This window comes from Prunus avium, chromosome 3 (assembly GCF_965620075.1).
Source record: "Prunus avium chromosome 3, drPruAviu1.hap1.1, whole genome shotgun sequence".
NCBI classification, from domain to species: Eukaryota; Viridiplantae; Streptophyta; class Magnoliopsida; order Rosales; family Rosaceae; genus Prunus; species Prunus avium.
In genome coordinates this window covers 35,703,675-35,719,201 of record NC_142286.1, presented here as the reverse complement: position 1 = coordinate 35,719,201, position 15,527 = coordinate 35,703,675, and the positions used below count along the sequence as shown (strand labels likewise).

At 39.0% G+C, this 15,527-nt stretch overlaps 1 protein-coding gene across 1 annotated transcript in view; it reads right to left on the bottom strand.

The window, feature by feature from the left end:
- LOC110758249 (uncharacterized) overlaps positions 1–15,527 on the bottom strand; it is a 44,391-nt gene that overhangs the window by 19,526 nt on the left and 9,338 nt on the right. The gene's annotated exons all lie outside the window — the stretch shown is intronic.

Genomic DNA, 15,527 nt, shown 5'->3' with positions numbered 1-15,527 from the left:
GTTACTCTTCAATTTTGACTTGATATCTCCTTACAAGCTTTGCTTAAAAATCTCGTTTGTGACACTGGTTTGAGAAATTCATATCTTGTGTGCCTCATTGCTCATTCATTATTATATGTGTTTTTTCATACATTCATGGGAGAATTCATAATTTGGAACATTTGCCTCCATTGTTCTTTCTGGGAGTGGTTATTTGATTTGCAAGTGGTTATTTACTTGAGGGGGAGTTTGCCATTGCCTATCCAAAAAAGGGGGAGTAAACGTTCTGAGTTTTATTTTTACTTACTTATTGTATTTTCAGTCATACATGCTTTTCACTGGTTATTTTTGGTTTAGTGGTGCAGAATTCAGGTTACCTTCTCTATTGCAAGTGGTCATGTTTGAGGAATTCTTTTCACTCACTTGTAATTGGTTTAGGGGGAGATTGTTAGGACCAATTTTGGTAACTAGAGTTTTTGTATAGGAAATGCCAAAGGGGGAGATTGTTAGGACCAATTTTTGGTATATTGGCAATTTCATGTTACAAAAACATAGAGTAGGTCTTTGAGTGTAACCTACAGTTTTCAAGTGACGTTCTGCTATCTTGGATCAGTGTGGCTCAGAGACAATGCCAAGGTATGTTTTGCATACATGCATTCATATTTGCATATTTGTAAGGTCATCAAAAGTGGCTGTCAGATGTACAAGACTGATATATGGTTTCAGTCTTACATAATCCAGTGCCAGACATCAGTGAGTTTTTTAACGGTGGTATTATTTAAGTAAAAGGGTTATGTTGTCTTTACATTGGGTTTTTAATTAAGTGGCTTTATTTGTTTTAAAGAAATAATTTATTTGTTAAAAAGCCCATTTTTGCTAAAATCCTTTTTTGGTCTCTGACCTAGTTTTTAAGCGTGTAATTTAAGAAAGGAACTTAGCCGTTTTGTTTGTCTAGTCTGCAACATTGAATAAAAAGCACGACAAAATATTTGCAGAGAGTTTTTGAGAGTTCATATTGAAAACTCATGTGGCTGTTCCTTGTTAGCCTCCATGAGTGATTAAATCATCATCTTTTCATATATGTGTGAGTTCATGAGCATTATGCATGTTGGTGATCAACAATCGTGCCTTGAGGTGTGAGCAGTCGAGACCAGAGTTGTGCCATCTCTTGTTGACAAAGGAAGACAAGATTGCTGATTGGGTTGAGTAGCAAAGGCGAGTAGGCAAGTCTGCCTTGTGAGCGTTAGTTTTGTGAGTTGAGACTTGTAAGACCTTTTTGTATTCTTTCTCATAGTGATTTGTTCTCCGGCATAGTGCCCGCAGTTTTTTTCCTCATCTTGAGGTTTTTACTGCGTCAACATATCGTGTGTCCCTTTGTGCAATTGTTTGCGTTTTTATTTGAATTTATTCCGCTGCGTATTCTGGAGTTTTTGTTTACAGGATTGTTGCAGTGTTTCAATCTTGCTGTGGTGTTTAAGTATTAAGAAACAGATCGATTGGCCATTCTATAGGGAATTTCACTTTTACAAGAGTTCAATCAAATCTGCAAATTTTCAAGTTCAATCAAATTTGAAAATCAAATCTAATAACAAATAAAACAAACAATCAATCAAGAGTTCAAGTTCAAGACATGTCAAATTACAAAGCAAGAAATGGAAATCTCTCACATAGACTTTTACAAAACAAATCAAGCCAAATTAAGTACAAACTTCAAAGCAAGAAATGGAAATATTAAATGGCATGTCCCTTTTCCTTTGGATCTACACCAAATGTGTTTGTACTGGTGGCAGCAGCTTCAGTACTTGCATATTCTGCAAAAAAATAAATCCACACATGTTCTTATAACCAAATGCAACATTATAAAATAATAAACAATTAAAAAGCCTAAACATTTAAGATCAAATTAAAAATAAATGCAACATTATAAAGTAATAATTAATAAACATAGTAAACATACCTAATTCAACACTATCATAAAACTCATATTCTTCAGGAGTAGGTTCATCTTCTAAATTTGTGCAAATGTCATCTCCATTCAACCAATTTTGCATACATATCAATGCCTCCACTGATCTAGGAGTTAATGAACTCCTAAATGCATCAATTACTCTTCCCCCAGTGCTAAAACAACTCTCAGATGCCACTGTTGATACTTGAATGGCAAGAATATCCTTTGCAATAGCTGCCAACACAGGGTACTTAGGACCATTGAGCTTCCACCACAACAAGATGTCAAAAAAGACCTCTTTGGTTGTTAATTCCAAAGGATCATGCAAGTAGGTATCCACTTCATGTGCAACCACAGCCTCTTCACTCTCTTCCACCACCTTTATCCAATCATCCATTATATCATCAACATCTTCTGAACTTGCATTCACTGTATGTGGAGCAGAATTCACATTTCCACCTCTCATGTGAATTCCACCATCCAATCTAGGTGCATATTCTTCATACATAGACATCAACACCTCCTTTATCTCTGTGGTTTTTTTTTTCTTTTCCACTTCTGCATCATCAAACTTCTCCTTCTTTAACAGATGTGTTACATGCCTAAGCTTGAATCTAGGGTCCAAAACCATAGCAACAACCAACAGCACATTCATATCTTCAAATTTGACAAAGTACTTGTTATATTTTTCTCTCATTTTGCTTGCCATATCAATCAACACTTTTTCTGCTTCTGAACCAGTGGCCATCTCAGGTAACACAAACAATTTATCAACCTCTTTTTCTATTGCTAAAATAGAATGAAAAGCTTTGTTGACCTTAAAGAAGATGTTACTTTGGGTTTGATTATGATATGATACAAAGTTTATTTTCTGCTTGAGAGGCGATCTTTTTCGGTGCTCCACTGAGGAGGAGAAGCCCTTCATTTAAAGCCTCCTGGTTGTTGACGTGTCAATTTGAGACATAAGATCACAAAGCAACCTACAGTAGAGCGGCATCTTCACTTTAATGATTCTGGCTGAACTTTCACGCAAACGGCCAAAAAAGGAAAAAGGCAGACTCTTACAAAAGGCAAATAAAAACAGAGTAAAAGCAAGAGCATCTTGCTTTTACCAGAGAAAACGTAAAAGTAAAAAGCTTTATCAAAAATTACAGTAAACACAAATTGTCTTCTTATCAGACATAATATTACTTAGGCCCACCATAAAGATCCGAATGGAGATCCGGATGAAAGTGGTCAAGCATGTCTTCATTAGCAAAAGGGTCCACCTCATCTTCAGGTTGAGTGGCGGAAGCTGATGCCATCGACTCGTCATCTAAATCCAGGATCTCGAGGACTTTCTTTTTCAAATCTTCTTTTGATGAAGAAGAGCCTGGCTGATCTATCAGCATCTGTAGCCTTTGTGAAACACTTAGACTGGCAGAAGAAGTGACCAAAGGCTGAGCAGCAACAGGATCAAAGGAGGGAATAATTGCTGGGGTAATCTTGACAGGAACTAAATGGTCTCTTGTGAATTTGTCCCACCAAAGAATTAAGATACTTCAAACTAAGTTAGGAATATAGGTCCATTCCTCATCAATGTCTTCCGAGATAACATATTCCCATTTAATATCCAAGGTAGCTCATACATTATCCTGAACCACATGAACAAAGTCCTCTGATCAGGATGATTCTTATTCCATTTACAAAATTTCATTTGAAAAGACTCCTTAATTTTAGGAGGAAGGTATTCCATAGTAGGACCCCAGATAAGGAAAAAGCTCTTGAACCAATTCGATAGTTCTTTCAGAGCCCGAAGCTTAAATTGGATAAACCAAGTATGAGAATAGTTTTGATTTTGAAAACATAAGACATATTCCCATGCTTTTTTATAATCCCAGAAATTATATGAATATGGCCTAATTTCAGGATGGATAAATCTTTTAGCCCTTTCAGGGCTAGGACCCCATTCTTCCAAGGAAATAACATTTAGAATTTAGATTTTGGAAAAGGCTATCGTGTTGGTATTTTCACCTCTATGACGATGAACTATATTAACAGATTTAGTTTCAATTAGGAGAGTTTCATAGAATAGACGGGGCTTATTTAAGGGAGGAAGGTTATCCCTTAAATATTTTTCAGCTAGAAAATTCGGATGTTTGTCCAAATCATTCATTTCAATAATTGCTACAGACATATTCATATACTCACGGAATGGATTTTCAGCAATCTGCTTCTCCTTACCCTTATTATATGGAGAAGAAGTCATCAAGGGCTTTGGATCAGACGGGGATGACCTAGCAAGAGCTCCTGAAGAGCTCCTACCTGGAGTCATTTGTCCGGAACTCCTGGTGTTAACAAATCAGGGAGCGCATTAGTTTCACCTTTAATAATTTTAATATCAAAATCGAAAGCAGAAAGTATTCCTTGCCATCTTGCAAAAATTTGTTTTGATGCTAAATTTTTTACATCTTTAAACAGAATGTCTTTTGCAGCCTTGCAATCCACTCTTATCAAGAATTTTTTATTTAAAAGATCACTCCCGAATTTAGAAACAGCATGGACTATGGCTAGCATCTCTTTCTTAACAGTAGAATAATTCTTTTGAGCCGGTTTCCAAACTCCAGAAGTGAATCTAACCAGTTGTTCTGAATTATTGACCTTCTATTTTAGGATTCCTCCATACCCGATTTCTGAAGCATCTGTTTCTACTATTTTAAAGGCTTCGGGGTTGGCTAAGGCTAAGCAAGGAAGTTCTTTGACTTTAATTTTTAACCTCCTCACCGCTTTAGTGTGTTCTTTTGACCAGGGAATTGGGTTCTTTTTCAACCTTTGGTATAACAATTTTGAATTTTGAGCCAAATCTTTATAAAAATCATTTATATAATTAAGACTTCCTAAGAACCTTTGTAACTGTTGCTTGTCCCTTATCTCATCAGGGAATTTTTCAGTAAAGGATATTGCTCAATCAATAGGAACTATTAGTCCCTTATTAATATTGTGTCCCAAAAAATGAATTTTTGAAGAAAATAATTTCATTTTCTTTGCCGAAACCACTAACCCTGCATGCTTCACAACTTTCAAGAAGATATTCAGATGTTTAAAGTGTTGTTCTAAAGAATTAGAATAAACCAAAACATCATCAATATAAACAATGGTGAAGGCTGTGTAAGGATTAAATATATCATTCATAATATTTTGAAACTCAGAGGGAGCATTTTTCAATCCAAACGGTAAAACATTCAATTCATAATGTCCAAAGGGGACATTAAAGGCTGTTTTGTTGACAGGACCCGCCCCGAATTCCTCGGAACCCGAGACGAATCCTGTGGGAATTTTTCGACATCACACCGATGCCGGGCCCACATACTAAGAACTGAGACTTTCTACCAAAATTTCAGCAAAGTCTCCCCTAAAATTTGGCTTTCCCCAAAATTTCAACATGCAAACAAAACACAGTTTAAAACACCAACTGGCAGCATGCACAAGTTAATATCATGCAATCACATAATAGGCCTCCGGCCTTCAGATAATTCGAAACAGAACCAACAATCACATCGAAAACCACATCCGAATCCAATCACACACACAGAATCGATCAAACCTTTTAAACACAATAATATTTTGCAGCTGCACCTGGTGAGACCCTAGGCTGCCTACGTACCCTTGGACAAGGGATCAAGCCACACGTAGTTCTCATCAACAAACCACAACTATTTAAAGCAGAATCAACGATACACTACCGATTTATCACCACTCCAAACCTGACAAAACATCATGAACATATCATCAATTTCTTCCCTTTATATCAATTCAATCCTGCAACCATACCCTATCCAAGGCGTATGTTGTCGTACAACACTTCCCAATCCAGGGCTCAAGCATTCATACATGTACAAGCTCATAAATCTCAAACCAGAATCAAAACCACATATACATATGTAAAATATAATAACACCCACCTCTCACCATCATCATGTACCAGGGGAAACAATCCAACAGGGGATTGTTGACTAGCTCACACTTATCCGGCCTCAAACGTCCATGTGGCTAGGGATGAGTCGTCCAACTGGGGGACTGACACTCTAACCCAGCACGTACAGACGAAGAATCAAGACCCGTACGCCTGGAACCGTCCTACGCGCGCAGACTACCCAATCAAGGGTCTACAGCGACATCCCATCAAGGATGCCCCGGGTTCCGTCATATCCAGACCATATCAAATCCATATCCATTTCCATGTATCCCAGTGTCCATAATCACTGTTTCCACGTATCATCATCCAAAGGAGGAGGTACGTATGATGGTGGAGTTCGTAATCCTTATATAAATATTATAAAGTAATATTCCCTTCCTTAATCCAATTTTTTCCAAGGCATCGTATTAAGAAGACATCCGAAGGGCCTGGGCAAAATAAATCTCCGAAGGGCCTTGTCTGCCGCGCAAATCTCACGGCCTGGAGTTCCGGGCCGAGGGGACATGCGTTAACACGGGGTTTCCTGCTTTTGGGTGCGGTGCGGTTGTGCGCGGGCGTGCCAGCACGGTTTACCGTGCGTTGATGTTTTGATGAGCGTTGGATGAGTGAATGGTGCGCCTGTTTGATCTGTCTTCTTGGTCAAACGATTGTAGCCGAGAGAGGAACTGGTCTCGGCTGTTAGGTTCACGGCCTGAACTACAAGGCCGTTGAGTGATGGTGTTGGTGGTGGGTTTTGGGCGGTGCTCCGGCGCGCTGCTCAGGGAGCGACGGTCGTGTGATATATGGGGTGAGTGAGCGAACAAACAGAGATGGTGCTCCGGCGCCTTGAAAATCAAGGGTCGTATGATATATTGATGAATGGATTCTGCTTACAACCTAACACTACTCCTAGGAAAGCAAGTAAAGATATTGAAAGTGCATTGCAGAAGAAAATAAGTTGCTCCGTGGGAGGCTTGTTTTGGTGTTTGAACCTTTTGAATGTAGCTTGAGTCTTGTATTCATAGGAAGAGTCCCTGGATGAGTAATCGAGGCTGAATTTACGCATAGTGGAGTCTGATTAGCGCAAGTGGGCAATCCAATCGACATTTGGGATCGTGAAGTATGGTGATGAGACCCCAGAAATCCTGGTGAATCTCGGCCGCCGTATTTAATCGTTGGTTCTGAATCTCTGGCCGTGGAGACGCATTTATTGCATGGATAGCTGGTGAACCAACATCTCAAGCTGTCAGAATCTTCGTGACAATGTCCACGTCTAATCACTCTGATCTTCATCACCAAATCCTGACTTCAGTCACTTCCCACCTTCCCTCATGCATTAAATGCTAATTTGTGGCCAATGGGTTTGCTGCATTAAACAGGCACTACTTCATTAAATGAAGCCTGGGACCCTGCTGTCACGTGATGATTTGCCTTTAATGCCTTGGCCGCAAATTTGTTCGGCCTCGGCCTCGGCCTATGCTTGAGGCCGAGATGATCATGCCTTAGCATTTCCTTCTTTTATTTTCAAGAAGGCGAAGTACCCTGGCAAAATGCTGCGTTTCAGCCTCTGCAAACAAGTGCCAGGGCCGAGATAAAGGGTTCCCTCGGCCAGCTCGTGGCCGTGATTTATCAGGCACAAACACTATCTCTTACGCAAAGCAAGATTGAACTGGGCAATCCTGTTCTGGTAAGTGGTTTCACCGCTACCTGCACCAATCCTATGTGCAAATAGTTATAATTTCTATCCAGATGCTGGTCGATTTGACTCTGGGTGAATAGCTGAAAACTATCATTTTTATCAATGACAGATATCGTTTTTTCAACAGTTTTTATTGCGTAATCAGATCTGAACTTGAAGGATCCTTTATAGTATATATCAGTGATGGGTAGTCTGGGTATATCCCAGTTGCACAACTCCTTTTCTACGTCCCGCATGATTATTTCTTGAGAGTTTTTAACTCTTAGGGTTCTATGGCTAGAACTGTTACTAGAGCTTGCTTCTCCAGAAGAACGGATAGACAAGATTCTCCTAAGGCTTGCCATTTTAATATTCTGGGTTTTATGCTTTCCTTCTGTTCTCCTCCTAATTCAAGGTTGCTAGTCCCTGCCTAGGTCTCTCAACGCCTTAGCTTACCGGGCAACGGCTAACGAGCCTATCTAACAGCTAGACAACTCGATGACTAGTGAGTAAAGGAAACTTGACAGAAAAACCAGAAGATTAAACCTACAACTTAGTTAGAACCTTAAACTTAACAACTCTTCTAGGGACTTTTGGCTCTGATACCAGGTACTGGCCCATATATATATACATAAACTGACAGTAGCCTAGCCCATATGCATGTCAATAATTCATGTCTTCCCAAAATCAAAACCAATCCATCCTAAATAATAAGAGAATTTATACCATATGGAATTAATAGATTCATGTCTTCCCACGCATGGTTACAAAACCAATTCATGTCTTCCCAAAATCAAAACAATTTCTCAAATTTGAAAACAAATAATTGCAAACCAAAACAAGTTTATATATTATGAATACCTGAGAATCTGAGATCGGACCGAAATTGGTAGCAGAGGGTAACAGGCTTGAAGAAGAAGATCCCACTGAAACCCCTGATTTTTCTACATAGAAGAAATTCGGAGAGACTTTGGGTTGGGGCTTTCCTTTTCCACTGGTTTGGTTTTGGAGAGAGAGAGAGAGAGAGAGAGAGAGAGAGAGAGAGAGAGAGAGAGGAGGATGAAGAGGAGAAGAAGATGAAATCGATTGATGTTGGAGGAGTTGGGAACGGATTCAATTTGATTGAGAAAGGAGAAGAGAACAGAAGAATCAGACAGAGGAAAGGAAAGGGGAAAAAACGCAGAGAAACAAAGAGGCAGTCGACAAAATCTCTGTGGACTCAGATAGGGTTAGAACTGAAATTAAATTAGGAATTACTAAAACTAATTTACTGTTCGGTACGGTATGACACCAACCGGGATCACAAATGTGGAACCAATGTCGTGCCAAACAGTAATGAGATGACACGGTATCATCTCGTTTACACGTCAACACCAAACGGGACGGCACTAGATTGGCATGGTTTAGCACGGTTTTGGTATTCCGGTTTTGATGCCCACCCCTACTTTCCTGTTAATAGTTAATGTGGACTTTTTACTTGAGAATAATTACTTCAAGAATTAATAAATATTTGCCCAAGTTAGAAAAGGAAAAAACGAAAACTCACACACACGGTTACTATGGTGATTCAACCCGAATCAAGAAAAACTCATCCTAACATCTATATATTAGGTAGAGCCACAACTACAAGAAACCATCAATACATCTATATATTACTGTTGAACATGAGGCGCCCACAGACTAGGTCCCTTGATGGAATCATTGTATAATAAAACAAAAAAGAAAAACTGGGGGAATTGGGAGAGTGAATGGTATTAAGTGTCTTGACAATTTTGACCATTGGATTGAAAAACAAAGAGAGAACCTTCCCAAAAACCAGGAGCTCAATTGTGACACCAAATATGGGAAATTTGGAAATAGGCATGTTCTATTTCATTTTCAATTCAATGACCATCTGGCTTATTGGACAGGCAGCCAATTGATCCCTCCCTCTTGTCATTTCTCCTCACTGTCTGTCGCTGCCACGCGCTCTCTCCTCACATCTCATCTCTGTTCCTGACCTGTGCATGGAGGGCACATTTTCACCATCCCTTCTGCTTGCCCTACACGTATATCACAGTCTGCTTCAGAATCAGAACAAAGAAGAAGAAGAACCTTTGGTTAGGGAGATTTTTGCTCACCACATTAACTAGAGGTGTATCCTCACCACCACTATCAAAGGGTGACATTTGTCCCATTATTAACCTTAGTTAACTTTTATGTGGGAATTTGAAAAAATAAATAAACAAGAGGCCACAACCTTCTCTTCTCTCCTCTCTTTCCTCCTTTTACTCCCTTCCTTTTTTTTCTTTCCTTCCCGACCCCCGACACTTCTCTCTCCTCCCTCACCAATATGCTCGTCAAATTCATTGAAGAAATTTGTTTCATTTACTTACTTGTGACTCTATTCATCATCTGTGTTTTTGTTGTAGTTTGGTTATGAATGATTTGTGGGCTTTCTCAAATTTGCATTTTGCACGGATTCTTTGAATTTATTTTTGAGAGGGGCCGAATATCCTTGCCTCCCGATTGCTTTGGGAAATATAAGATGGAATTAATTAAACGAATTATTTGCGTTTGATTAGAGACAATGCTTTTGGAAGTTCAGCTAATAAAACTGGTTATTTGTGAGAACATTCATCCCAAAACTGGTTATTTATGGAGGCTTTGTTATTTGTGAGAACAATCAACGGTTTTGTTATCAAGCATTTTCGGCACTAGATTTATACCTTTTTCTCTTTAAACTTCAATGTTGATGAAGATGTGAATGAATCCTATTCAAATAAAACATCTAAACCCTCTGGTTTTCTATTTTTTGAAATGGATGAAGGTCGCCGCCTATGGTGGTTTTCTGGAAATGGAAAAAAGAAGTGGGGTTGAGTTGTTTTAACTTGAGTAATAAATAATCATTTATATTTTTGCAAAGAGTGTAAGAGAGAGAGATACAGAATGAGGAAGAGAGAAGGGGTTGGGAGAGGCTGAAAGAAAGAAAAGACAAAAAAAAGGAAGGGGAAAAGGAGGAAGGAAGGGGAGAGAGGGCTGTGGGCCCCTTTTAATTAATTTTTTTAAAATTCTCCCATAAAAGTTAACCAAGGTTAACAATGGGAGAATTTACATCCTTGACAGATGTCACTAGCATTAATTAAAAGTTTAAAATATGCATAAAATTAAGCATCAATAATTATGAGTTCTGCTATTTTCACCATCTTGTTCTATTTTCCCACCCACCTTATATTCTCACCCACCATGTAAATTTGAAAAAACACAATCCTATTTTTTCACCCACCTTTATTCTTAAAATACCCTTTCATTATTAATTGAACCAAAACACAGAAATCCAAAAAAATCTCGAAAGATACCCTTTAGTCCCAAGTCCCTACAGCATGCCCTTGCTTTCATTGAAAGCATGCTAACCTTCAACCCCTTGCCAATCCAAAACCCAATAACCCCTTGAGTTATTCAACCTAAAACCATACCAAATAATAAACGAAAGAAAAATAAAGAATTCATTCATTCATAGGGGTGGCTGTCGAGAGGAGGGAGGAGAGAAATAAGGAGAAAAAAGGAGGGGTAGGGTGGATGGGTGCGTGGGGAAGATAAGACAGATAGTAGGGTGGGTTTGTTGAATAGAAAGAGAGGGGAAGAGAGAGAAGAAGGAGAGAGGAGGTGGGGTTCGGATGTGTGGTGGGTGGTGGGGTGGTCGGGGTTTCGTTGGGATGAGGGAGAGGGTGGTTTTAGAAGTCATTTTACAAAGAGGTAAATTTGTCTTTAAAATTTTGAAGATAAGGTGGGTGGGAAAATAGGACAATGGGGTGGAAATCGTAGCACTCATAATTATAGAGAGCAACTAGGAGTCTTTTCTCTCTCCTCAGATTTAGGAGCTCCTAGGAGGTGGATAGAGAGCATGGTTGGAGTTGTATTTATCCAATTCCTCCCTAAAATTTGTCTAAGAAGGTGGTTTAGAGAACTTATTATAGATGCTCGTAGGATACCGACAGTCTACTAAAGTCTTTATATTCAAAGTAATCAAACAGTTCAATACACTTCTAATTAATATTATTAAGTTATAATGGTCCTTTCTGTTTTAGAAGTTCTTCATTCAGTCTGCCCTCCAGTTTCCTTGTTAATAAGAATTGACTGACTCAATCTATATCTTGGCTCCACCATTTCAGTACTCAGTTTACAAGATTGTGCGAGGCTCTCATTATGAATCTGTGCATGTTATGTGATGTGTGATGAGTTTAGATTAGTGAGGGTAATTTAGGAAGAAGTGATTGTTGTAGAGAAAGCATTTTAAGAGCATCTACAATGGGCTCCCTAAATCACCTCCTCAGACAAATTTTAGGGAGGCATTGTAAAAATGCAACTCCAACCATGCTCCCTATCCACCTCCTAAAATAGGGAGTCCTCTAGGAGCTCCTAAATATGAGGAGAGAGAAAGGACTCCTAGTGGCTCCCTAGAATTTAATGCTGCTTTATTTAATAAGTATTTCAATGTAACATCCCAACCCAAAATATTAATAAGTTTGGATTTAATTAAATTAAAAGTGGAATTTCCAAGTTTACCCTTGAAGTGGGGGCAAAAAGGGTCAATTTTTATCCGGAGAGAGTTTGGAGCAACGGGTGATGTTTTTAGGAAGGTGGTACTGAGCCGAGTCCGTAGACACTTAGTGGACTCGATTTGGAGTTGTAACGAAGAAAATACGAGATAATTACCCCTAGTGGCAAAATCGTAATTATATTCAAATTAAAATTTTAATAAAAATCAGAAATCACTCTCTCTCCCGCGCGTCTCTCTCTCTCTCCCCCGTCGACTCTCCTCCCTCTCTCTGCAACTCCGGCCACCGTCCACGGCAAGCTACGAGACCGATGGCAAAAGAACCGAGTCGACCTCCCCGACGCAACCCAAGCCATCTCCGATGCCGGCAGCCACAAGAATCACCGGAAATTGCAGAAAAGACACTTGATTTTTTACCTAACTTCCAAGCTTTCGATCTCCTTCAATTCTCCACCAAATCAGTTGAGTGAGGCATGGATTCTCAACTATTTTTTGTGCTCTAGCTGCCTGTTGAATAGGTTTCCAGAAATTTTGAGAGTTTGTAGTTCAATTTTCGAAGTTAGGTTTCATCCGGTTTTCAATTTGAAATTCCGACCACTTCCGTCGAGAATTTGGGGTATGCCCAAGAACAAAAGAGACTCCAAATTAGGGGTATTACCTAGGATAGGAGTTTGAAGCCAAGATTCTAAGTTGTTCCGGTCACCTGCACAGTGACCAAGCCACCCACGCGCTGCCGGCGCTTAGGGCGGCACGTGGGCAGTCCGGCAGAGGTCACATTTTATCCTAAAATGATCCTTGTGTTGTCACGAGCACGTAGGAGTTTACGGATCTCAATTTGGATATCGTTTGGGCCTCGAACGAATTAGACATATTCTGTGATTTTCGGGTTTGATGTGTTTGGACTGTTGGATCAAACCCAATTTCATGTATGTTGTTCCTGGTATTCCTAGGGTCGTATAGGAATTCGCGGATCGTGAATCGGAGCCCCGGATGTTCCAAATCATCAACTTAAAGTTTTGACCGTCCGGTTGACCGAGTGTCTTCCGAGACTTTTCCAACGCTTGAAACCTTTAGTCGGACCGTAAAGACGTCTCGTTCCTCGTACTTAAGGGAAACCCAGGAATTTAGGATTTTACTTTAAAGTCTTATTTTGAAGAGTTGGATTTTAATATCGTGTTCCTATTCTGAAATAAGTAATCCGCCTCCGCCTTCACAGCAGGCAGGACCCTCTCAGGGTCACGCAGCTTGGGATTACTTGTGAGTGGACTTTGTTTTCAAATAAATAGCATGGTTTTATCTTGGAATTTGCATGCATAAGAATTTAAGGATTTATTGAAAGTCAATTTGTGCTTTAAAGTGAAACTATTATTTTCGTAAAGTATTTGGTATATTTTCTGGGTTTTGACATTCTAAGTATCTTGAGTATATAAAATTGATATTTGAGAAATTGCTACCTATCTTTGTGGGCTATGTGTGGGAAGTACGGGGTTGTTATTATGAGATGTGGAAAGATGTGAGTATCGATTGTCGGTTTGAAGTGCTATAAGCACTACCCCGTGTACCTCCTCCTGGAATTGTAACCGGATTATGGAAATGTGTGATACTTGAAAATGTCGGAACCCGGGGCATGCCCTAACGGGGTGTTGCTGTAGACCCTTGATTGGGTAGTCTGCACGTGTAGGACGGTTCTAGGCGTACGGGTCTTGATTCTTCGTCCGTACGTGCTAGGTTAGAGTGTCAGTCCCCCAGGTGGACGACTCATCCCTAGCCACATGGATGTTTGAGGCCGGATAAGTGTGAGCTAGTCAAACAATCCCCTATTGGATTGTTTCCCCGGTACAATTAGGTGTGTCGTATACCTATATTATATCTCTATTATATATATATATATATATATATATATATATATATATATATATATATATATATAGCTATACATTTGTTCTTGTTTTTGAGCGAGGATACTTCCCCGCTCGTCGTGCCGGTGGGCACGTGTTTCGAGAGTTTGTTTTAAGATTGGTAAGGAAAGGTTTGGATGGGTTCATAGTTTCACTGGATTTCGGATTTAGCTCGGGTTTGAGCAAACTATATATATATATATATATATATGAATATAATGGATTTAATGCATTGGTTTCATGCATGGTTTTCTAACGGTGGGGTTATATTACTTTGGTTTAAATTGAACTAAACTTTGTTTTGTCCACTCACAATTTTCTATTTTGCGCCTCACAACCAGTAGTTGACTGGAACGAGCAGCAGAGCTATGTCGTGTGCCCTGAACCGTGAACTGCAGTGCTCCGAGCTTTCATAGAGCTTCTGTACCTTGTAAATTCGTAAAACTTCATTTTTGTTGGTTTGTTGAATTATGTTAGACTTGATTTGTTATCGCCCTGTTAGGATGTGATTTTTGAGGCCAGAGGCTATGGTTTGTAACATTATGCTTTGTGTAATGCATGCTGGCTGTTGGGTTGTAAATATCTGTGTTTTGACAGGTTTGAAATTTGGGATTTGTCCTGTTTACAGAGGAGACTCTGCCAAATTTTTGGTAGAAAGTCTCGATTTTTAGTAAGTAGGCCCGGCATCTGCGGAATGTCGGATTTTTAGACGGGATCCGTCCCGGTTTATGAGGAAATCCGGGGCGGGTCCTGTCATTCAAACCTTTATTTAATGCTAACTATTTTTTATTTTATTTTTTAATAGAAATGGACCAATCAAAAAAGAGTTATAGCATTTATGACTCTCCAAATTAGGGAGTATGGTTGGAGTTGAAATTTTTTAGAGAGCTCCTAATATAGTTTTCTTATATTTTTAGCTAAATTTTAGCTAAGAAATAGAGAGCATCATTGCCGATGCTCTAATTTTGCTAAAATTGTATGTGGGTGTAAAGAATGTGTTTGGTCAAAAAATAGGATTGTTGGGTTCCATTAATTAGGCATAATTAATAACAAGGCAAAAAGTCATTTTTGGTCCCTGTAGTTTGTCATTTTTACCACTTTGGTCCCTGTAGTTTCAATTTGGTCAATTTTGTCCCTGTAGTTTCAATTTGGTCAATTTTGTCCCTGTAGTTTCAATTTGAAGCATTTCAAGGACAATTTTCAATTTCTGTCAAATTTTTTTAACTTCTTTTAGTTATGGAGGGGTAATTCGGTCAAACAAATTATTAAAAAATTTCATTCATTTTAAAAATAAATAAATAAAAAATCTCAAATTGCAAAAAACAAAAAACAAAAACAAACCAGCCAAACCCAACCCAACTCCCCGCGCACCAAAACTTTAAAAAAAAAGAAAAAAAGAAAAGAATAAATATATCTTAAAGAATAAAATAACAAAAAAATCAAATAAGTTAAATAATAAAAAAAAAAAAAAACAAGAACAATCAAACCAAACCCAGAAAATGCCATCCCCATCTCATCTACCCTAACCCCCATCCCAACCTCCCCCCATACCC